The following is a 23,576-nucleotide window of genomic DNA, read 5'->3' on the forward strand; positions in this document are numbered from 1 at the left end:
TACTTAAAAACAATTGAAGAAACATTACCTCTAGTCAACTAATTCTCTTTTAATCTTTTTCTAGTCCAATCTCAACTAATTCTTAAGATATATAATTGTTTCATTTTTTTTTTTTCAGGCTGCGTTGCCACAATCTATCACTTCCTTCATTTTTGCGAAAGAATATGGTTTGCATGCTGATGTCCTGAGTACTGCGTATGTTATCTAAACTAGCACTAATTAATATTATCAAAATTTAATTTCTCATTGAAACCCTCAAAAAATTTAGAAAAAAAGAGAAGGATATCCCATATATACTACTAATTAACTTGGGTCATATTTAATTTTGCAGGGTGATCTTTGGGTTGATGGTTTCCCTCCCGGTATTAGTTGGTTATTATGTAGTTTTAGAGTATTTACATTGATCTTCATCAAGAGATTTTAGTGGAAGCCAATTGCAAGAGTTGTGGTTATAGGTTTTGTTATGTATCTCAATTAAAGCTTAATTAGAGAAGGATCGGATCCAATCAAACCAAGTTCTTTCTTAGTGTTCTTAATATATAACATCTATTACTTATTCCATATTAAACTTCGTTTCATTTCTTAACCCTAAGCACGCCCATATATTATATGTATGCATGTATGTATGTATATGTATATAAAGGACTTTTGAACTATTTTTAAAAATTCTATTTCGACACTTAATTGTGACATTTTTAGTGACATTTATGTATTATTGTGTTGTATATTTATATTCATGTGACACAAGATATAAAACATTATTATATAAATATCATTACACATATATCTTATAACTGGATGTCGAAACACTATAACAAAAATGATTTGTTAAGGTATCTTTTTTAGAAAGTGTCCTCTAAAATACCATTTTAAGGCACAATTTAAAAAAGTGCCCCAATACAATAACTTTAATGAGGCATAACAATTAAGTGCCCTATAAAATACCATTTTAAGGCACAATTTAAAGAAGTGCCCCAATAAAACAATTCTAATGAAGCACAACAATGAAATGCCCTAATAGACAAATATAAGTGTCTTAATTATAGATAAATCTAATAGGACAGAATTTTCGAAATGCCCTATTAAAATAATTCTAACAAAATACTCTGATGAAGTGCCCTAATAGACAAATCTTTAGTGCCCCAATAGAATAATTCTAATAAAACTTAGATATACTATAAAATAAACATAGGCACGTATATTAATAAGATAATGTGTAGATTAGGTGGTCACACGCCTACAAGAAAAAGGAAAGGTTCAGGGTTCAAGCTGAGGGAGAAGTAATTTAGAATTAAAAGAAGGTCTTGTGGAGGATATGAAAAATAAATTTATACTGATTTTTGGGACATTTTTAAGTGTTACAACAAACTTAAATTTATAGTTATTTTTGAGGCATTTATAAGTGGCTCAATACGTTTTGGAGGCACAATTACACGGGGCATTATTATTAATGCCCCAATAGTTAAAATGCCCCAATAAACTATCTATTAAGACATTTTTAAATGTCTCTTAATCTAAAATTAGTTGTAGTGAAATAACATTTTAAAAATATTTATATTTTTAAAATGTATATTTATATTTATTGTATTGTATATTTATATTTATTTATGGGACACAAAATATAAAACATCATTATATAAATATAATTATATAATGAAAAAAGAAAATAATGAAACCAAAGAACATTTTCTTAAATAGGAGAGTATAAATTGAAATCTTCTTTTAAACTCAATCAAGGCCTGACGTTGACACCAACCATGAGAAGAAGATTGGGGCTAAGCAGTCCTCAGGCTATTTGGACATTTGAAAATGCCATCTACACATTATCATAATAAAACTACTAATTAATATTAGGCTTACAAAGATGATCGATAAATTACTAAACTATTTGTGTATATGTATTATTGTGTTGTATATTTATATTTATGTGACATAAAATATAAAACATTATTACATAAATATCATTACAAATATATCTTATAATTGAATTGAATTGTCGAAATAACATTTTAAAAATATTTGAACTTCTCGAAAAGTGCTTTTAATTAACTAGTTGAAAACAATCCCCATCTCAAATTGCTGATCCCAACTCATTAACATCATTTTGATTCCCCATCTCAAATTGCCATTAATGCCAACACATAGCAGCATCGGTTCTTGCAACTTGTGATTAGTACAAATGATGAAAAGGTTGGAAGCAGCATAATTATTATTTTGATTCCTAAGTTCGATGGGTTTTCCCATGAATATATATATTGCCATTTAATTAGATATTGTTGACTATATATAAATGATAATGAGCGAATAGATTTAATTAAGAAAAATTAAAGAAAGATGATAATGAATTGATAAACCTATGCTATTAAATAAATAAATAAGGTGTTCTTCTATTATGAAATCCTATTTATAAAAGGAGCTTAAAAAATATTCTGCACATACTTTTTTCAAATAAAAATAAATAAATTCTACTAATAATATTTGAACTTGTACCCTTCAATTTATAACATACTTAAATTTATTACCATATTAAATCTAATCTTAATTTAATTTTTATAAAAATATAAAAACTGAATTATAGTTGCCAGTTATTATCCAATAAAATTTTTATTAAAAATAATTTATTCTTGAATAAATTTGTATTTAAAATTTTATTTTTAAACAAAACTAGCAATCAAACTTAGTAGTGGAGTAAGAGAGCTGGGAGCTGACTGCTGAGAGCCAACATGCACGTTGTGGCATAACATTAAACCTGTCCAAGAAAAATATACATTAATTTATCAATCTTAAGTAACGAATGCAATGCGTTCATTAAGTAGGTATAAATATATTTTGTTTTTTAAATAATATGTATTTATTACAAATCTAATTAAAACTATAATTCCTTAATTAATTCTAAATTTTACCCAGTGTCGTTCCCTTCTCTGCCTCTCTGCCCTCTACTGAATGCACTTTCATTAGCATATATTGAATGCGCATGAGTGAGTCCTATACACTTAACCATCTATATATAACTGATGGAGGTAAAGAAAACAAATTGAAGAATGATAGGGTGGTGGAAAGATGTCTACAAGGTGGCGGCGGCGGCCATAGTAGTTCCTCTCTACGTCCGTCATGTGGTGGCCACTCTTCACCGCCGACCAGTGCGACGCCATCAACCGCCTCATTTGCTACTTCACTCTCCCTCTCTTCACCTTCGAGTTCGTAGCCAACGCCGACCCCTTCTCCATGAATTATCTCTTCATTGCCGCCGAAAGCCATCTCCAAAGCAATCATCGCCGTCTGGGCGAAGTGCCTCCGCAACGGTGGCACCTGAAGCTGGTTCTGCATCTTGACTGATTCTCTGCTCGTCCGGGTTCCCATTCTCAGGACATGCGTGGTCAGTTGGGAGAACCTGGCGGTGGTTCAGGCCATCTGAATTCAACACTAATATTCTTGTAATTTAATTATATATATGTTCTTCCCAGATTAACTTTCTCAAGGGTCATAAAAAAGAAAAGCACCGAGAAGTTCTTGTGTGTTCCATACATCATTGCACTGCTCAACTGTTCCCTTTACACTTGGTATGGTTAGCCTGTTGTCAGCCACAAATGGGAAAATTTCCCTCCGGTCACCACTAATGGCTTAGGCGTTGTCCTTGAGCTCTCCTTCATTCTCATCTATTTCTGGTTTGCTCCCGCAAAAGGAAAGGCAAACTATAAATTACTCTCTCTTATCATTCATTAATTATATGCTTCTGTATATGTTTGATCAGCAAGTGATTTTTTAGTTCTACTTCTGCGTTTCACGCAAGAATTCATAAACATGCGTGCATGTCAATGGTACAATTACGCATGTGTATTAGTTCTTCATTACTGATCCTTTATATATCTTAATATATATATATATAGGTTGGTATTGTTGGAAGTGAGTGTGTGTGTGGCTTTCCTACCAAGTTTTATTTTCCTTCCTTTAAAAGTTTGGTAACTTTCCTTCCAAGTTTTGCTTTTCTTCCCCTAGAAGCTTGGTGACTTTCCTACCAAGTTCTTCTTTACTTGGTCTCCAAGTTCTAGTCTTACTTGGTCTCCAAGTTCAAGTCCTACCAAGTTCTTCTTTACTTGGTCTCCAAGTTCTAGTCTTACTTGGTCTCCAAGTTCAAGCTTTTCTTGGTTCCCAAGTTCATCAAGCCTATATATATTTTCTAAGCTCCCTAAGCTTGATAGAGTTTTGAAGAGACTTGATTTTCTTTGAGTTTTAAGACTTGTTTTCTTTGAGCTTTGGAAGAGTTTGATTTTCTCGAGTTTTACATCATTGAGAGCAAGCCCGTCTTGAGTTCTATTAGCTCCGGTTGTTCGTGGCTGCCGTTCACCGGAGAGGTCATTTCATCCTGCTGAGACAGTCGCCGTAGTCTGCTTGTCGCCGGTACAGGGCGCTAACTGTCTTCAGGACAGCGCAAAGCGCGACTCGACCTACTTCTGTTCTTGCCTCTTCCACGATCCAGAAGTTTGTTCCTGATTCCTTGTCGTTCCAGCTGGGAGCAGTGCTTTTCAACCATCTTCTCTGATTTGCTGTTTTAGTCTGGTAACCTCTGTTGTTGTTTATTTAATTATAAGCTCTTGTTATCGTGAATATCAGCTGTTATAATAGTAGTCAAGTATATAGTATATGTTTCTTGTACCGTAGTCGGTTAGAACTATTTTTTTATATCAAGCAAATTATTTCTATATATCGTATGTATCTATACTCTCTATATCCTAACACGTATTAATGGTGCAGAATCAGGTCCCTATAATAGCAATACCAGTGATCCTAATATTTTGCGCCAGTGCCCTGGTGTCGGCTTTTGTGTTTCACGATCACCAGCATCGCAAGATAGTCATCGGGATTCAGGAGTATTGGAATCATAGCCTCTGCAGCAATGTACGGTCCTCCTCTGGTGGTTGTGGTGAGTTGCTCTTCCCCACAATAGACAAATTGTGGGTTTGTTCTTAATTATTTGGAATCAAAACATTCACTATTTTGACTTTCGCAATACTCAAAAATATTACATTTCTCTGTTGTGTGTCTTTTAACCACTTTTGTTCTGCTTTCAAGCCATTTTAACTTTTGTGCACTATCAAAAAAGTCTGAAAATAGCAACATGTTATTGCTATATTGTTGGCATTAATTAGTATAATATTCATACTGCAGAAACAAGTAATACATACAAAGAGCGTCGAATTTATGCCATTCTATCTGTCATTTTTCTCATTCCTTGCGAGTTCGCTATGGATGGCCCATATGCACTGCTGATACAACGATCTTCTTCTCATGGCTTGTGTGAATATTACACCTTGATTGAGATAAAAGGAAAATTTCAGTTAATACTCTCCTAATTAAGAAAATGTTGTTCATTGGTTCGATTTTTTTTTCTTTCTTTTTTTTTTTTGGGGGGGGGGTTCCTAATTTGATTGGCACCCCATTAGGCATGCTCCAAATTCTGGTTTATTGCAAGTGCAGGAGAAGAGAAATTATGGAAGAACACAGAAATGGGACATACATAGAGCAGAATGATGAGAAAGCCAAGCAGCAATTGCAGCTCATGGCTAGTACTGCTGATAATGCAGCTGCTACTAGTGGCAAGGGTTGATTAACAACTACTTTATAATGTTAATAATATCAATATGTTGTTTGCATGCAGGTCCTTTTGAGTTAATTTTCGTCTATGTTGTCGTAACCTGAACTTTGTGTTGAAAATCTTAGGATTAAATAAACAAATGGCAATTAATGCGCTCAAGGGTGCAACTACCATGTTTTGTAAATGCCAAATATAAATGTTCACATATATATGTGTACTAGTGAGTGGTTTTTTTAGAGATTTGATTTTTATTGATATCAGTTGGTAAGAATGACAAGGCGGGTGATAAAATAATTATAATTAATTATGATTTCTTCTAATACCAAGTCTTGTAACTAAATATCATGTCAATGGTCACATCCTAAATTCAAGCGGCACTACAAGAAAAAGGGGTATTGGCGACGAAGTTTTTCCGACGGTTTTAATAAGCATCGGGAAAACATCACAATGGGTCAAAATGACCGGCGGTTTCAAAACCGCCGGTAATGGGTTACACATCTCTGGCGATTTTTTAAAATCGCCAGTGATTTTTGAAGCATAACCAACGGTTTAAAAAAATCGCCGGTTGTGTTTAACCATCCTCGGCGGTTTTAAAACCGCCGGGGATAAGACTATATAAGACCTAGCCCAATTCTCTCCCGCGCGCACCCGACCGCATTGATCTTCCCCTCACCCTCTTCGATCTCTTCCAAAATCCCCCCTGCAAACCCTAACATTATCTAGCTCGCGCCTCGCTGCCTCCCTCGATCGCCCTCGCTGCCTCCCTCGATCACGCTCGCTAGCTCGCCTCACCTCGCCTCGCCCTCCCTCGCTCACTCTCAGTCGCTCTCACCCTCGACCTTGCCCTCCCTCGCTCACTCTCAGTCGCTCTCGCCCTCGACCTCGCCCTCCCTCGCTCGCTCGCCTCGCCTCGCCTCGCCCTCCCTCGCTCACTCTCAGTCGCTCTCGCCCTCGACCTTGCCCTCCCTCGCTCACTCTCAGTCGCTCTCGCCCTCGACCTCGCCCTCCCTCGCTCGCTCGCCTCGCCTCGCCTCGCTCTCCCTCACTCACTCTCAGTCGCTCTCGCCATCAGCCTCGCCCTCCCTCGCTCACTGATCAGTCGCACATGCAACCAGAGAAGTGTTGATTGGAATTGGGGTAAATTACAGTTCGATTGCTCCGCGATAGTTGTTCTTCCTTGATCAGGTTTGTCTCCAGCTTGTGTATAATGTATCTCTATCGTTTATTTATCTGTCTATACGTATGAATCTTGCGTGTTATCCTAGATCCTCTATTTATCGGTTGAGATTTAGATGATAATTCATTCTATTAGATCATAATTATTGATCAACATTGTCCTTTTTAGAGTTAGTGTTGATTGGAGTAAAATTGATTTGATCATTTCAATGATTTTTAATTTTAACAATAAAGTATTATTTTCCAATTATAAACATTTATTGACTTTTATAGTCTTAACATTTTAAATTTAACAATACAATGAATAAGAAATAAATTACACCATAATTAATAAAGTAAAATAATTAGCTACATGATCTTAACCTTAGGTTCTATAGTATGGATCAGTGGCTTCATTCATTCATAAGTTCACAAATTTGAACATCTTTTTCATTCCTGCAAAATGAAGTGCTCATTTTGTAGCCATTAGTTCCTTTTTGATGTAAGCATCACTTGAATAATTTCATTAACCTTAAAATGCCTTTTTCTACTATACATTTCCTGTTTCTATTGAAATATTATCCATTATTTTTATTTATTCTCTTTTATTTGTTGCATTCCTTGCTAAACATCTTTCAGACAAGTACATTTATAAGATATATAGTTTCTATCTTCTTTGGAATTATCAAAATGCCCAACATAATATTTGTTTCATCATGTTTATTGAATAGCTTGTAGAAATACTCATTTCATCTCTCATTGATTGCCCCCTTATTCCTGATATCTGCCACACATATGCAATGGCTTATGCTTCACTTTCCATGGCGGTATGTATTTAATTACCTTAAATGGAATATGTGTCGATAAGATTAAAGTGATACAGAATGAGAAAATATAATTGAATTGGTTACTGATGCAAAACTCCAAGCTTACTTTCCACATTTGTTAATTGATTTTATGATTCAATCTATCAGCTGCTTTCTTGTAAGCTGTTAGCTGTTAGTGTTATACCATGCCAGTAGAAGATCCTGTTCTTAATTCCATGAGTGATATTTCTCTTTATCAGATTACAGAAGCACGTTTCACATGCACAAATTGAGCACATCATCATAAATATTACTCTCATGTGCTATTATTGGTAAAAGAACACATCTTGTCTATTCATTGCATTACTTCTTGTGACTAGTTATGCAGAATTTGGAGTATAAAGTCTAACTATTTTCCTGCTTTGATGATGCTTCAGATAGGAGCCATTTTTCTGTGGTCATATGTTTATAACATGGTCCGAGTGTCCTCGAGCAATATTGGAAAAGAGGTCAACACAGATAAGTCAAAGTCTAATTGTGAAACGTCAGAAAAACTTCAAGGGAGCTACGCGTTTTGGACATTGTTTTGCGTGAATTGCCTACAATGCAGTGAGAATTATGGGTTTTCATGGCATTTGGCTTTATTAGTAACATTGCAGTGGTACTAATTTTTGCAGTTCTTGTTTTCTAGTTTTGTTGGGTCTCAAAAAAGATACTGCTAGAGTAGTATTCTTCCTCCACTGTTACATCTCAACTATTCTAATGTGGATTTGACTTTTTAGAGGAATGGAATTGGTTGCAGATACTGTCCTGTGGGGCGCTCATTTTATTCTCCTGATCTGGGAAGAAGGCAGCCATTGGGTGAAGGACTCAAAAGTTGGCGTGGTTTTTATCAGAGTATTCGCCCTACTCAGATGGGGCTGTCTCTGAATATAGGTAAATAATTTGTTGATTATTTATGTGATTATGGTTCCCTTGTCAAGATTCCAGAGTTTACCTATACTGCTGACCATCTACAGATGATGCTCAAATAATGTTACTCTGCATTGCTTTTGAATTTCTTAATGTGAGTTGTCTCCTTTAAGCTAAGTGGTTTTCTCATTCCAATGTAAATTTCCTGTGCAGATATGTCCTCTACTGCTTTTATTGAGCCACTGCCTGTCATCGATTTTGTGGCTCAGCTTCTGAATAGGGAAGTTTCTCTTAGACCATTGTCTGATGCTGATCGTGTGAAGGTGAGTACGACATTCTTCAGGTTGTTTTCTTATCAACTTTTTTTCTCTACCATGACACAGGTAGAGAAAAGAATTGTTTGCCTCAAGTTGGTCAATGGAACATGATGAATAAGGTTAGCATTCTTAAAATTTGATTGGATAACCTTGCATTTATTTTCTGGAAATTTAATGTGTAGGGATTTCTTAATTGTCTTGATTGTGCGACAAGTTTTATTTCTTCCCACATTAGTGATGTAATATGTTAAGGAGAAAATTGTCATGTTTGTCATTCATTTTTTATCATAATGCGCAATGTTGCTGTAAGTAAATATGTTGGATATTTGATTGATGCTTGTAGCTTATCTGTTTGGCTCATTTTATTGATTACCAGTGCTAGCGAAGACACTATGCATGCATAATTTATCTTATTTCTTTTAACGAGGGTGGCAGTTCATTTTTTATTTGAAAAAAGAAAAAGAAAGAGAGTTATGGTAATGGTGGAACAGTGAACAGTTGGATCTGCATAAACTTTTCAAGGAATGTGCAAGACAGTGTGGCTTGTAGTTTTTGTTCTGAGCTTGCACAAATGTGTGTAATTTCAGGAATGGTATGGGCCTTTTCATGTATCTTAATTTACTTAAATCATTTCTTGTAACTGTTCCGTTTTTTGGAGAACAAATTCAAAATTTGACAAGGTGAAGCGACTCTTTTTTTTTATCATTGTGATGACATTGAGTTGTTTCATCTGAGCCTTGGGGTGGTCTGAATAGGTATTTCATCGCGAACCTGTGCTTCCACCAATCAGTGCCCGCCCTGATCAGGTAGAAAGGGTCTTGAAAGCTCGGTTCCATGATGCTATGACCAAACTGCATCCTCAGGGCAAGGAGCTGGACCTGCTTATTGTCATTTTGCCTGATAATAATGGTACTCTATATGGTATGGAATTCACATTGGTTCAAAGAATGCTTCATATTCATTTCTATTTTGGGTTCAACATGTTGCATTTCTTCTGTTGAACTATATTATGTCTTCAGGTGATGTGAAGCGGATTTGTGAGACAGATCTTGGCATTGTTTCCCAGTGCTGTTTAACAAAGCATGTATTTAGGATGAATAAACAATATCTTGCAAATGTGGCCTTGAAGATTAACGTGAAAGTTGGGGGAAGGAATACAGTACCTGTTGATGCACTCTCAAGGCGCATACCTCTAGTTAGTGATGTACCATCATTTTTGGGGCTGATGTTACCCATCATTTCAATGAAGCTAGTTGTGGTTGCATTATGGTCATGATTTGCAACATAGTTGCAGGTCAGAATAAAGTTGATGAAGATTGAAATTTGCTGGTGTTGTTTTGTGATGCTTTCTGGAGTAGGACTTATGCAAAATTTGATTTTTCCTCATCTCCTACTACTATCTTTTAAAAAGAAAAAACATTTTGTTGCTGATTCTGGATTATCTGTGCCTATCTGATACTAAGATTTCTTATTTTTCAGGGGAGAAGGGAATCAGTCCTAGAGCTGGAAAAGCTCTACACTACAAAGGATCCTTTTTCCATCGCGCTGTCAAAGGATCGGTGGCTTAGGTATGTCCCTAGTCCTTACTGTGCTTGGGAATTATTCTGTGGATTGCGATTAATTACGTGTGCTTAGCTTTCTGTTTAAGCATGATTTAGAGTGGTCTTTGTCTTTTTAGTCAGCTATCCTTGTTTATGCTGTAGGACACAGGGCTGACGGTCACGACTGCTTTTCTTGTGATGTAGTTTTAAGGTTGTACTTACTGAGTTGTCCACTTAAAAATGCTAAAGTTTGCAGTACCTAACCATATTTTATATAAAGGACGCCTCTTAATTATCATTTCTCTAATTTTTCTTACTTATGCTGCAGGGTGGTGATCTTCTTAAACGAGATGGTATGTATTCCTTGGGCAGTCTTTTTTTATTATTTCTATCTATTTACTAGTCTTAGGCAGTCTTTTGTTTTTTTATTTCTATCTATTTACTAGTCCATTATTAAATGAATTTTACTGCATAAAATTTGTATAACTGGTATAAATGCCAAGATAACCGGTCCATGATGTTGAATAGCTAGCTTTTGTTTAATTTGGATGAAAGCATATGTTGGACAAATTATTTTAAGAAGACATGGACCTGAACCTGTCCGATTTAGACAATTCTTTGAATTATGCCGCTTCATTATGTTTGAACACACTTTTAGTTTTCTGCATTTTAGTTTTTTGCGGCGGTTCACCTTTGCCGGCGGTTTAAACTACCGGCAAAAGTACATATTGACAATTTTACCGGCGGTTTTTAAACCGCCAGCAAAGGAAAAACTTTGTCGGCGGTTTTAAACTGCCGGCAAAGTCAATTTTCCTTCGCCGGCGGTTTTTAACCATCGGTAATAATATCATTACCGGCGGTTTTTAAACCGCCGACAAAGCTTTGACTTTGCCGGCAAATTCCAGTAACCGCTGAAAATTCTTATTTTTACCGGTGGTTCAACAAAACCGTTGGTAAATTTTTTTTCCCGGGAGTTAAAAACCGCCGGCAATATTTTCCGACGGACGTATTTTCGGCAGAAAAAATTACCGCCGGTAAAAATTTTACCGGCGATTTTTTTACTTTTTCCGATAGTTTTTTAACCGCTAGAAAAAATCAAACCTCTTGTAGTGCGGCAACCCAAAACCGATTAAACATGAAACAGTTGAGTGAATTAAATAAGAAATTTCATTCTAATGTGACTCAATTGACGAAGCAATCTACCAAGGCTGCTTGTGTTTAGCATGTTTATAGGGGGTGAGTGTGTCGGTCTCATTTTTTTTTAGGGGCGATGCGGATAACAGTATGTTGTCCAATGAGAGTGGATGTGTGGGTCCCACACCTCTCTTTTGATTTGTTCATGTCGGATAAATTTTATTAATTTTGTTCGACGTGAATAACAATTGTTTTTATTATTATTTATAACTACTTTAATAATATATATCATAACAAATTGGGTCGCCCTAGATAATAATGCTTCAAACAAATTAAGATGGACAAGACACATGTGAAGAGATGGGACATCATCGCTGGGGTCAAGCCTTCATGGGCAAAATTACGCACAAATTAATTCTTGTGTGCTTATCAGTTATTATGCATAATTCCTGAGTTATTATATGTGCCTAAAGAATATTATCAGTGTGTAATTAATGACTAATAATAGATTTGTCTCAATATATATTAAAAAGAAAATATTTATGATGATATTAATTGTTAATTAATTAACACCTGTCAAGTGAAGTGCATAAACATAAATTTTGTAGATAATATAATCATGAAAAGCAAAAATATATTTCTTTTAAAATACTATTTAATTCAGTAATGTTTTCTTAAATTTTTTTATGTAGAATTAAACATGTTGAATTAAATTAAGATTTTTTTTAGAATAGATTATATAGTTGATACCAAAATTAATATGAGTTAGAAATAGCAAAAGAGAATATTTAATTGAATTCAAGGAAAAAGGAAGGACACAGTAAACTGTTGTCTCTTATATTAAAAAAAAATATTAAATAGAGTGATATAAATATTATTCAAAATATGTGTGATACGTAATAATAAAATTATTTAACTTAAGTTCCATCTAATTTTAAATAAGCTGATGTCAATTCTACAAAATAGACATTAAACAAATAATTTATTCTCATAATGCATCCACATCTAATTATTGTCACAATGATCATTAATAACTGCTGAACAAAGTAGTCTATGTATCAATATTTTCTTTAAATTTTTTTTTTATCAGTAAAAGTAAAAGTGTATATTAATCAAAATGTAATGTACAAATACATTAGACATACCCAGGCAAAGCCCAAAAAGCGACTAAACTTGTCGCAAGGCCAAGTACTCGTAGTGGGTTAAAACATATGGATCCAAAGAGAAGATAACCTTGTATACATATGTTTAAACCTTACTAATAATGAAATAGATGGAGGGAACTTGGCCCTCAAAAACGTGACGATCCCAAGCCGACCAAAGGAAGTAAACAGTACAAGCAAGCCCAAGTTTCTTAGCCTTGCATTGCCAAGATGATCCTTTTAAAACACTCCTGCTCCATTTTAAAGCACCTCTTAGCGTTGGCAGCCTTCTATTAATGCCAAGCCAAGCTCTTATATGATCCCAGATAGCTGTGCTAACTCGGCATTGAAAGAATAAATGCTGATGTGATTCTTCATGAGACCCACATAGGCTACAATTACGAGCTATATCAATGAAGTGAATCCTGTCCCTCGTAAGCAGCTTCCCTTGAGCGCATAACCACATAATAAAAGCATGCTTTGGTGTGATGAGGGAGTTCCAAACAGTAGTGGCCCAAACCTTTTTCCTACCTTTCGTCCTACAGAAGTCGTAAGCCTTGGCAGTGCTGAAATCTGCTCCAATGCCCCACGATGAAAGCATATTAATAGCAGCCTTCACTGATCCTTGTGAAATGCACAGATTGTCTCTAATAATCAGGATCCTTTTCAGAATGGAGAATGGGGGAGTCATCCCTCTTGGCTGCCTCCTCCAAATTGAATCTGACCGCAAGTAAACATGATGATGTAAAGTTCCTTAAGGTGGCCTAGATATTTTTTCATTATTATGGTTGTGGGTTGTAAATAAATTCTTTAAATTTTTTTGACCTATATTATGCTCTCATGATCATGTTTTCATGATCATACTTACTGATTGAGTTGTAAAGTGGTAAACGTATGTATATTCTTGATGGAAGAATGTAATATAAATTCAAGGTTTTGGTCCCTAAGTTCATCATCCCTTCTCTTCATCATACACCATCACTTGGGGTGTTTGAGAGTTTGGAAGAGTCAATATCAGAACTGAAGAAAACTGCAATGGCTGAAGGTAACTTTCGTTTATTTGTTCACATTGATCTAAATGCTATTTTGGTGTTTGTAGTATGTTAGATCATTTATATATATCTAACAATTGATATCAGAGCATTGTTTGCCTCTGCCATGACATTTCAACATTCTAAAAATTTTTCCTGCAGGATTATATGTTGAAATTTTGATTAAATCTACACGGTTGTGACATATTTCGATGATTTAAGTTTATAAATCTTCAGGAAGTTGATTTGTGAGTGTTCTACAATTTAAATCATCAATTTTTATGGCTGAAATAGTGAGATTTAACTGGGTCTTCAAAACAAGTTGAAACCAAGTCAAAATGACTCGGCTGGAGGTTGAAGATGACACTGTTCAACAGTGTCAAGGATGGCTGGGCCTGTTTTCATGGGCTGTTATTTAATTAAATGGGTTTGGACCTATTTTCATGAGTTGTTATTTAATTAAATGGGTTTGGACCTGTTTTCATGGGCTATTATTTTAATTAAATGGATTTGGACATGTTTTCATGGGGCTAGTGTGTTATTTTAGTGGGCTTGTTTTTCATGTTTTAATTTTACAATTAAGTGAGTCATTTAATGTTTTAAATATTGGGTTGCATGTTTAACCCATTATTAGGTCTGCAAAATTGAGAATAACTGCTACCCAATTCTGTTAAAAATAAAAATAAAGAATTTTGTATTTATTTACTTCAATTATTTGCATAAATTAATTTATTATGTCCATATTAATTTATGAAAAATATTGAATGAGTTCATATATTAATAATATGTGCATAATATTATGATTTAATTATGTAATATTATTTTTTTATGCATGAGATAACGTATTGTATATAGCTAAATCATGCAATTTAGATCATTTGCATAAAATTTAGTTTTATGCATAATATTTAAATGTCTAGTGATCCATATAATTTTAATTAATTAAGAATTAGCCACAGCACCCTTAATTAAATAAAAATTATATATTATGTTTATTTGGAATCACATGAAGATTCATAGACATTAATTGTAATTAATTATACTTAATATAATAAATTTTATCTCATAGAAACTTTTATTATATTTATATAATTAATTAGGATAAAATATCAAATTATTCTCATAATATTCCCATGAGAATTATGAGTTAGTATATAATTTGATGGTTTATCATAAAATTTATTTTAATAGAATTAATGTACCTATAAATCTTGAATTTAGTACATAATTTGATAATTCTATCATAAGAAACACGTGAATCTGCTTGAATTAAAAATTTAGTCCACATGCAATTTTTATGTCATTAGATTCATTCATGTATGATTTACATTGGTAAAACATACAATTTATTTAATTAGACCTCAAATTTTTTACATAAGCATTTATGATATTTATCCAGCTTCACAACTTGCTAATTTCTCTGATATTCGTTACGATATTCTTGAATTAACGGGTGATAACTTTAAGTTATGAAAAGAGAGAATTCTTCTCCATTTAGGGTGGATGGACATTGATTATGCTATTAGGAAAGACGAGCCACCGGCAATCACTGGTACCAGCACTGCAGCGGATATTGCGCTTTATGAGTGATGGGAGCGATCTAATTGCCATAGCGTGATGTTCATTAAGACTAAAATTTCTGCTGGTATACGTGGTTCGGTCGATCAGCATGAAAAAGTTTGGGACCTACTGAAAGCCATTGATGATCAATTCATCACTTCAAATAAGACACTAGCAAGCACCCTAATTATGAAGTTCTCATCCTTAAGGCTTACCAGCGTAAAAGGTGTGCGTGAGCACATCATGCATATGAGGGACATTGCGGCTCAACTTAAGAAACTCGAGGCTACAATGTCTGATTCATTTCTAGTGCACTATATCCTGAACACTTTCCCATCACAATACGGGCCATTCAAAATCTCATACAACACTCATAAGGATAAGTGGTTAATTAATGAATTAATGACAATGTGTGTTCAAGAGGAAGGTAGGCTTGTGATGGAGCATGGTGAAAGCGCAATGCTAACTACAAGACGGGAAAAAGACAAATCTCATGTCAATCAGAAAGGGAAGGGTAAAATACCACCCCAGACTGATATTGAGAAGGAGTCCAAGTGTTTCTTCTATAAGAAGAAGGGACACATGAAGAAGGACTGCGCTAAATTCAAAAAATGGCTTGAAGATAAAGGTAATCCAATATCGTTTGTTTGTTATGAATCTAATATAGTTAATGTTAATATTAACACCTGGTGGATTGACTCTGGCTCTACAATCCATATTGCAAACTCCTTGCAAGGTGTGCAAAACATAAGAAAGCCAATGGGAAGTGAACAAAGCATCTTATCCGGAAACAAGATGGGCTCACATGTGGAGGCTATAGGGACGTGTGTTTTAACTTTAAGTGGTGGTTTTATTTTAAAATTAGATAAACCTTTTATGTTCCAAGTTTTTCACGAAACTTGATTTCAATTTCCAGACTTATGCCTTTCGGATATTCCTTAAAATTTTCAAATACATCATTCAGTTTGTTTTGTAACTTTGATTGTGTTGGGAATAGTATTTTATCTGATGGTTTTTATCGTATTAATTTATAGGATAATACCATTTACAATTCAATGCATGTTCATAATGGTACTAAAAGGTGTATTATTAACGATGACTCATCTATATTATGGCACCGAAGATTAGGACATATCTCTATAGAGAGAATTAAGAGATTAATAAAAGATGGGGTACTTAGTACTCTAGATTTTACTGATTTTGAAACATGTGTGGACTGCATTAAGGAAAAGCAGACCAACAAGTCCAAAAAATGTGCCAATAGGAGTTCAAACATATTAGAAATCATACATACTGATATATGTAGTCCAGACATGGACTCACATGGTCAAAAATATTTCATCACCTTTATTGATGATTACTCACGATATATGTATCTCTACTTGCTTCATAACAAAAGCGAAGCATTAGATGCATTTAAGATCTTTCAAGCTGAAGTAGAGAAACAATGTGGGAAACAAATAAAAATCGTGAGATCAGGCAGGGGTGGAGAATATAATGGTAGATACACTAATGATGGACAAGTACTTGGTCTGTTCACTAAATTTCTTCAAGAGCATGGAATAGTTGCTCAATACACCATGCTTGGTTCACCAAACCAGAATGGTGTGGCAGAAAAAAAAAATCGAACATTATTGGACATGGTGTGAAGTATGCTTAGTAGCTTTAATCTTCCTAAATCTTTGTGGACTGAAACACTAAAGACAACTGTGTATATGTTAAACTGGATTTCAACTAAGGCTATTCCAAATACATCATTTGAATTATGGAAAGGTTGGAAACCGAGTTTGCGACATATGCGTGTTTGGGGATGCTCGTCTGAAGTAAGAATTTATAATCCATAAGAAAAGAAGTTAGACCCGAGGACCATTAGTGGGCTTTTCATTGGATATGCCGAAAGGTCTAAAGGATACAGATTTTATTGTCCATCTCACATCACTAGGATTGTGGAATCAAGAAATGCCAAGTTTCTTGAGAATGAATTGATTAGTGGGAGCGATCATATCATGAATAATATTCTTGAACATGATCATTCAGAATTTCAACCTTTCACCTCAAATGATAGATTGATTATAGTTCACAGCACCCCTCAAGTTCCAACTGGTGTTAAACAACCAATAAATAAAGTTCCACATGTTGCTGACAACATTCCAATAAATCAAGCAGTTCAGGAATTACCAGCACCTCCTAAACAACCAGTTGAATCACAAGCTTCTCAGGAAGATGTTGATACAACATTAAGGAGATCTACTAGAACTAAGAGGTCAACAATCCCTAGCTAGTGATTATATAGTATACCTATAAGAATCTGACTATAGCATTGAAACCAGAAATGATCCTGAGTTATTTTCACAGGACATGAGTTACAAAGAATCAAACTTATGGTATAATGCCATGAAGGAAGAGATGAGTTCTATGAAGAGTAATGAAGTCTAGGATTTTGTTGAGTTGCCTCATGATGCAAAAGCCATTGGCTGTAAATGGGTCTTTAAGACTAAAAATGACTCATTAGGTAACATTGAGAGATACAAGGCAAGACTCGTTGCTAAGGGATTCACTCAGAAAGAAGGAATCGATTACATAGAGACATTTTCTCCTATATCTAAGAAAGATTCCTTGCACGTTATTTTGGCATTAGTAGCTCATTTTGACCTTAAGTTGCAACAAGTGGATGTGAAAACGGCTTTTCTCAATGGAGATCTGGATGAGGAGGTTTATATGAAACAATCTGAAGGATTCCCCTCTAGTGATGCTAAGCATTTGGTTTGCAAGCTCAAGAAATCTATATATGGCCTAAAACAAGCATCCCGTCAATGGTATTTTAAATTCCATGAGGTAATTTCTTCATTCAAATTTGTTAAAAACCCCATGGATCAATGTATATACCAAAAGGTCAGTGGGAGTAAGATTTGTTTTCTTGTTTTATACATGGATGATATTTTGCTTGCAACCAATGATAAAGGTTTGCTACATGAAGTAAAGCAATTCCTCTCTGAAAATTTTGATATGAAGGATATGGGTGAAGCATCTTATGTCATTGGCATCAAGATCCATAGAGATAGATTTCAAGGCATCTTGGGTCTGTCTCAGGAAACCTATATCAATAAAGTTTTAGAGAGATTTCGGATGAAAGATTACTCACCAAGTATAGCTCCCATTGTGAAGGGTGATAGGTTCAATTTGAACCAATGCCCGAAGAACGATTTTGAAATGGAAGAAATGAAGAACATTATATATGCTTCTATTGTTGGAAGCCTGGTGTATGCTCAGGTCTGTACAAGGCCTGACATTGCATTTGCTGTGGGAATGTTAGGACTATATCAGAGTAATTCGGGTATGGACCACTGGAAAGCTGCAAAGAAAGTACTGAGATACCTTCAAGGGACTACATGCTTATGTATAGATGGACAGATAATTTGAAAGTGATTGGCTACTCAGATTCCGACTTTGCTGGCTGCGTTGATTCTCGTAAATCAATATCAGGATATATTTTTATGATGGCCGGTGGAGCTGTATCATGGAGAAGTGTCAAGTAGACCTTGATTGCCACTTCCACTATGGAAGCCGAGTTCATCTCTTGTTTTGAGGCTACTTCGCGCGGTGTATGGATCAAGAGTTTCATATCTAAGCTTAAAATTATGGATTCCATTTATAAGCCATTAAGAGTTTTCTGTGACAATTCAACTGCCATCTTTATGGCTAAGAATAACAAAAGTGGAAGTCGAAGTAAACACATCAACATTAAGTACTTAGCCGTAAGGAAACGTGTTAAAGAAAAGAAAGCGGTCATTGAACACGTCAATACTGAGTTGATGATTGCTGATCCTTTGACTAAAGACATGCCACCATTGAAATTCAAGGATCATGTTGACAAGATGGGACTTGGTTCCATTATGTAATTGTATACATTTGGTATATGGACGAAACTCTTAGGTTGTGTTCTCTTTACTGTTTTCAAATCTTTTTTAGTTTTCAATTTTTTAAAATAATGAAAACGCGTTCTCTTTGCTGTTTTTAAAAATACATTTTTGAAAACAAAAAAAAAAATTTGTAAAGAAAACTCAAAATAACAAAAAGTTATTTTGAGTGTTTTCATCCAAAACATATTTATTTATATTTTATTATTGTAATGGAAAAAATATTATAAAATCCATTAACTTTAAAATGTATATATTTTTTTAATAATATATTAACATTAAATATTTATAATTTACTTAATAATCAAATTTATTGAATAAAATATCATTAAAAAAATATTTTCAAAATTTCAAAGAGAACGCGTTTTCAATTTTCTAAAAACAGAGTACCAAAATAGAAAACTAAAAATGAATTCAAAACTCAAAACTAAAAATTGAAAAGCAAAAAGAACGCACCCTTATTTATTGTAATGTTTTCTCATATTCATGTGCACCTTAATTTATTTGAGAAAACGCATCTATATAGGACCAAGAATGATAAGGCTTGTTCATTAAGTAACAACCATGATTCATGTATTTATTTCTTAAGAAGCGACAATCAATAAGATTACATTAAGGCATCAGATTAAACATTTGGACCAAGTGGGAGAATGTAAAGTTCCTTAAGGTGGCCCAGATGCTTTTTCATTATTATGGTTGTGGGTTGTAAATGAATTTTTTAAATTTCTTTAGCCCATATTATGCTCTTATGATTATGTTTTCATGATGAAAGAATGTAATATAAATTCATGTTTTTGGTCCCTAAGCTCGTCATCCCTTCTCTTCATCAGACACCATCACTTGAGGTGTTTGAGAGCTTAGAAGAACCAACATCAAAACTGAAAAAAACTGCAATGACTAGAGGTAACTTTTGTTTATTTTTTTGCATTGATCTAAATACTATTTTGGTGTTTGTAGCATGTTAGATCATCTATATATATATATATATCTAACAAATGAATCCACTGTATCCAAAACCACTCTTTCGTGCAGTGAATGTTCCACAGAAGCTTTAAGATCAAAGCATTATTCCATCCTTTCAAATCCTTGAAACCCAAGCCGTCTTCCAATTTAAATAAACAAATATTTTTCCAAGATATAAGGGGCTGCTTTGAACTCCAAAGGAATTACCTACACAAACGATAAATGCTATCAATGACCGTACGTTGATGGAATAGACAACACCGACAACCAGTAACACTCAATTCCCTGCAGCACAGTCCGGATTAATTCCGCTTTGCCCGTATATGATAAGATAACTGAACTCCAAAGAACATATAGACGCTGCTAATTTATCTGTGAGATCTGAGAAATGAATGATTTTTTGTTAGCATGTATGTGAATTTTACTCTCCATTAATTCTATGGTCAAAGAATTATTTTGCATGCTATGTAAAGAGGCCCTTTCAAATGCACATTCCTTTCTTCTCTCCAATGCTGATGAAGGCAATGGCATACTTATAAGCTTCTTGCTTGTTATCATTTTATATTGTAATTTTTAGTAGGGATAGACCATCATTTTTTTCTTGTCATTAAATAAAATATTTGTTCTAAATAAAACATATCTTGAATTCTCAATTTTGCAAACAATTTTGGATATTCTTCTCCATCACGAGTCGAATGCATTAGCTAATGTGCTAAAACACCCAAATTCACGATTCTTATAATGTCCAGTTGGTTAGCTAATTTCTATAGGTGTTTGATGCAGTAAAAAATAAAATATTTTTGTAAATTGAACTAAACATGTGGTAGACAAATGACAAACACACTCGAAAATAATTTTTTTATATGTTTCAAAATCCTTAGTTGCAACTTTGATTATTATTGATAGTAGAATTTTTTCTGTTAAAATAGAGAAATGTGAATCTATTTTGTTTCTAGTCATTTTGCTAAGTTAATTTTTTTTATTCCCTTATTTATTTATTCAATAGCATAGATTTATCAATTCATTATCATATCTTTCTTTAATTTTTCTTAATTAATTATATCAATTCAGTCATTATCAACTGTATGTAGTCAACACTAATTAAGGAAGTGAATGGCAATGTATATATTCATGGGCAAACCCATCAAACTTAGGAATCAAATGAATAATTATGCTGCTTCCAACCTTTTCATTTGCACTAATCACAAGTTGCAAGAACCGATGCTGCTATGTGTTGGCATTAATGGCAATTTGAGATGGGGATTGTTTTCAACTTGTTAAATTCCCTTTTTTAGTTTGAGAAGTTAAAATATTTTAAAAATATTATTTGGACGTTCAGTTATAAGATATATTTATAATGATATTTATGTAATAATATTTTATATCTTGTGTCACATAAATATAAATATATAATACAATAATACACGAGTATCACAATATATATATATATATACATATACACAAATGTTCAGTATCATAAAGGTATTCATATTTATCATTCCGAAAGTAGGAACAGGATCTGCTATTTTTAGCATGGCTAATTTCATTTTTTTAAAGTTTAAGATTTAGAATTTAATATATATATATATATATATATGATGAGCTAAGAAATTAAAATAATTAAGATGGAAAGAGAAGTTATACCAACAAAAGACACTTGTGTAGCCTTTATGACCAATCCTCACATCTATACCATAATGAGCTAAGAAATTAAAATAATTAAATGGGAAGAAAAGTTACACTTTCAAAAGGCACTTATTGCAGACTTTATGACCAATTCTCACACATAGAACATGATGATCAGATAAGAAGTTAAAATAACTAAAATAAAAAGAGAAACGATACTCGCAAAAGGCACTTATATGTAAGCTTTATGATCAATTCTCACACATATAGCACAATGATCTTCGGCATGAAGAGACTGGTTTAAGAATTTATTTAATCAAAATTTATCCTGTATATATAGATGCCACTATTAATAATTAACTTGGATCTTCAACTTGCAGGGTGATCTTTGGCATGTTGGTATGGTATCCCTTCCTGTGTTGGTGTTGTTATTATGCAATTTTAGAATTTATAAATTGATATTTCCTATTAGTTTCTTATATTAACCTTACTTTCCAATTCTTAATCTTAAGCACTATCTTTATATAAAGGGCTTTCCACAGCTTAACATTATTTTGATTCCCCATCTCCCATCTCAATTCAGCATATTCATTTGCAACTTGTGATTAGTGCAATGTGATGGATGAAAAAGTTGCTAGCAACATGATTATTTGATTTTATAAGTGTGATATTTTGCCATCAATATTGTCATTACCAATGTAAGATTGGGTCAGTGATAAACTCCCTCTTTTTAATATTTAGTGTCTTTATTAGGTAAGAATTCTCATAGTTCAAACAAATTAATCCTAGTTGGTGTCAAAACACTTTCCTAGTCTCTACTCCAGACAATAGTTGTCTTGGCTTAGCTAGATATGCTGCTTGTAATATTTTGGGAGCCCAAAAGAGATAGTATATATCGAGGATAAGTAAAAAAGGAAATAACATCACTTGGATACCTTTTAGATTGAATGTTGAGAAAAAACTCTCAAGTTAAGCGTGCTTGACTTAGGGTAATCCAAAGATGGGTGACCCCCCTAGGAAGTTCGTGTAGACCCATCAGGGTAAATTATTCCGATCCTTCCTATCGCTCGATGCGGGATGTTATAGGTGATATCAGAGCCGACTCTTATAGAAGGCGATCCGATGAGGGTGGGGAGTGGCGCCGGGGCGCAAGGCCTGATCAAGGAGCAACTCCTGGCAGGCTTCTAGGATGGCAGCCTCCAAAAGGAAGAAGATCTGGGACCAGTTGTAAGGTCGCATGACGAGTACGTCATGTGCTCAAGGGGGGAGAATGTAATACCCCGGGAGCCCAAAAGAGAATAGTATATATCGAGGATAAGTAAGAAAGGAAACAACACCAACTGGATACCTTTTGGGTTGAATATTGACAAAAAATTCTCAAGTTAAGCATGCTTGACCTGGGGTAATCCAAGGATGGGTGACCCCCTTGGGTAGTTCGTGTAGGTCCATCAGAATAAGTTGTTTGGGTCCTTCCTATCACTCGATGCGAAATGTTACAATACTACTTATAACATCACATATTCTGAATTAAAAATACTAATCGAATGTGACTTATGGGTTGGGGTTGGGAGATATATCAAAGATCTCTCTATAATACTATCAGCATGGAATTAGATCATGACAAATTCCCTTCCTCTTAATGCCTAGCATCCTCAATAGATTAAAATTTCCGTATCTAAATCTGATTCTAGTTAGTCTTAGATTATTTTTTCGGCCCACACCAAAACGATAGCAATTTTAATGATTTAGTCCTAATAGGCTTGTAATATTGTAAGTCCTTACTTAAAACTACTAATTAAAGATGATTATAGGTTCATTAAAAACTAACTAAATACACCCAAGTATACTGTCAATATGAGATTAAGCTCACAAATTGTGA

At 34.1% G+C, this 23,576-nt stretch overlaps 1 pseudogene; it reads left to right on the forward strand.

The window, feature by feature from the left end:
• Window positions 1–3,450: 3,450 nt before the first annotated feature.
• LOC127794214 (bidirectional sugar transporter SWEET3-like) lies at window positions 3,451–5,605 on the forward strand (annotated as a pseudogene).
• Window positions 5,606–23,576: the final 17,971 nt, after the last annotated feature.

The sequence above is a fragment of the Diospyros lotus genome, chromosome 1 (assembly GCF_014633365.1).
Source record: "Diospyros lotus cultivar Yz01 chromosome 1, ASM1463336v1, whole genome shotgun sequence".
NCBI classification, from domain to species: domain Eukaryota; kingdom Viridiplantae; phylum Streptophyta; class Magnoliopsida; order Ericales; family Ebenaceae; genus Diospyros; species Diospyros lotus.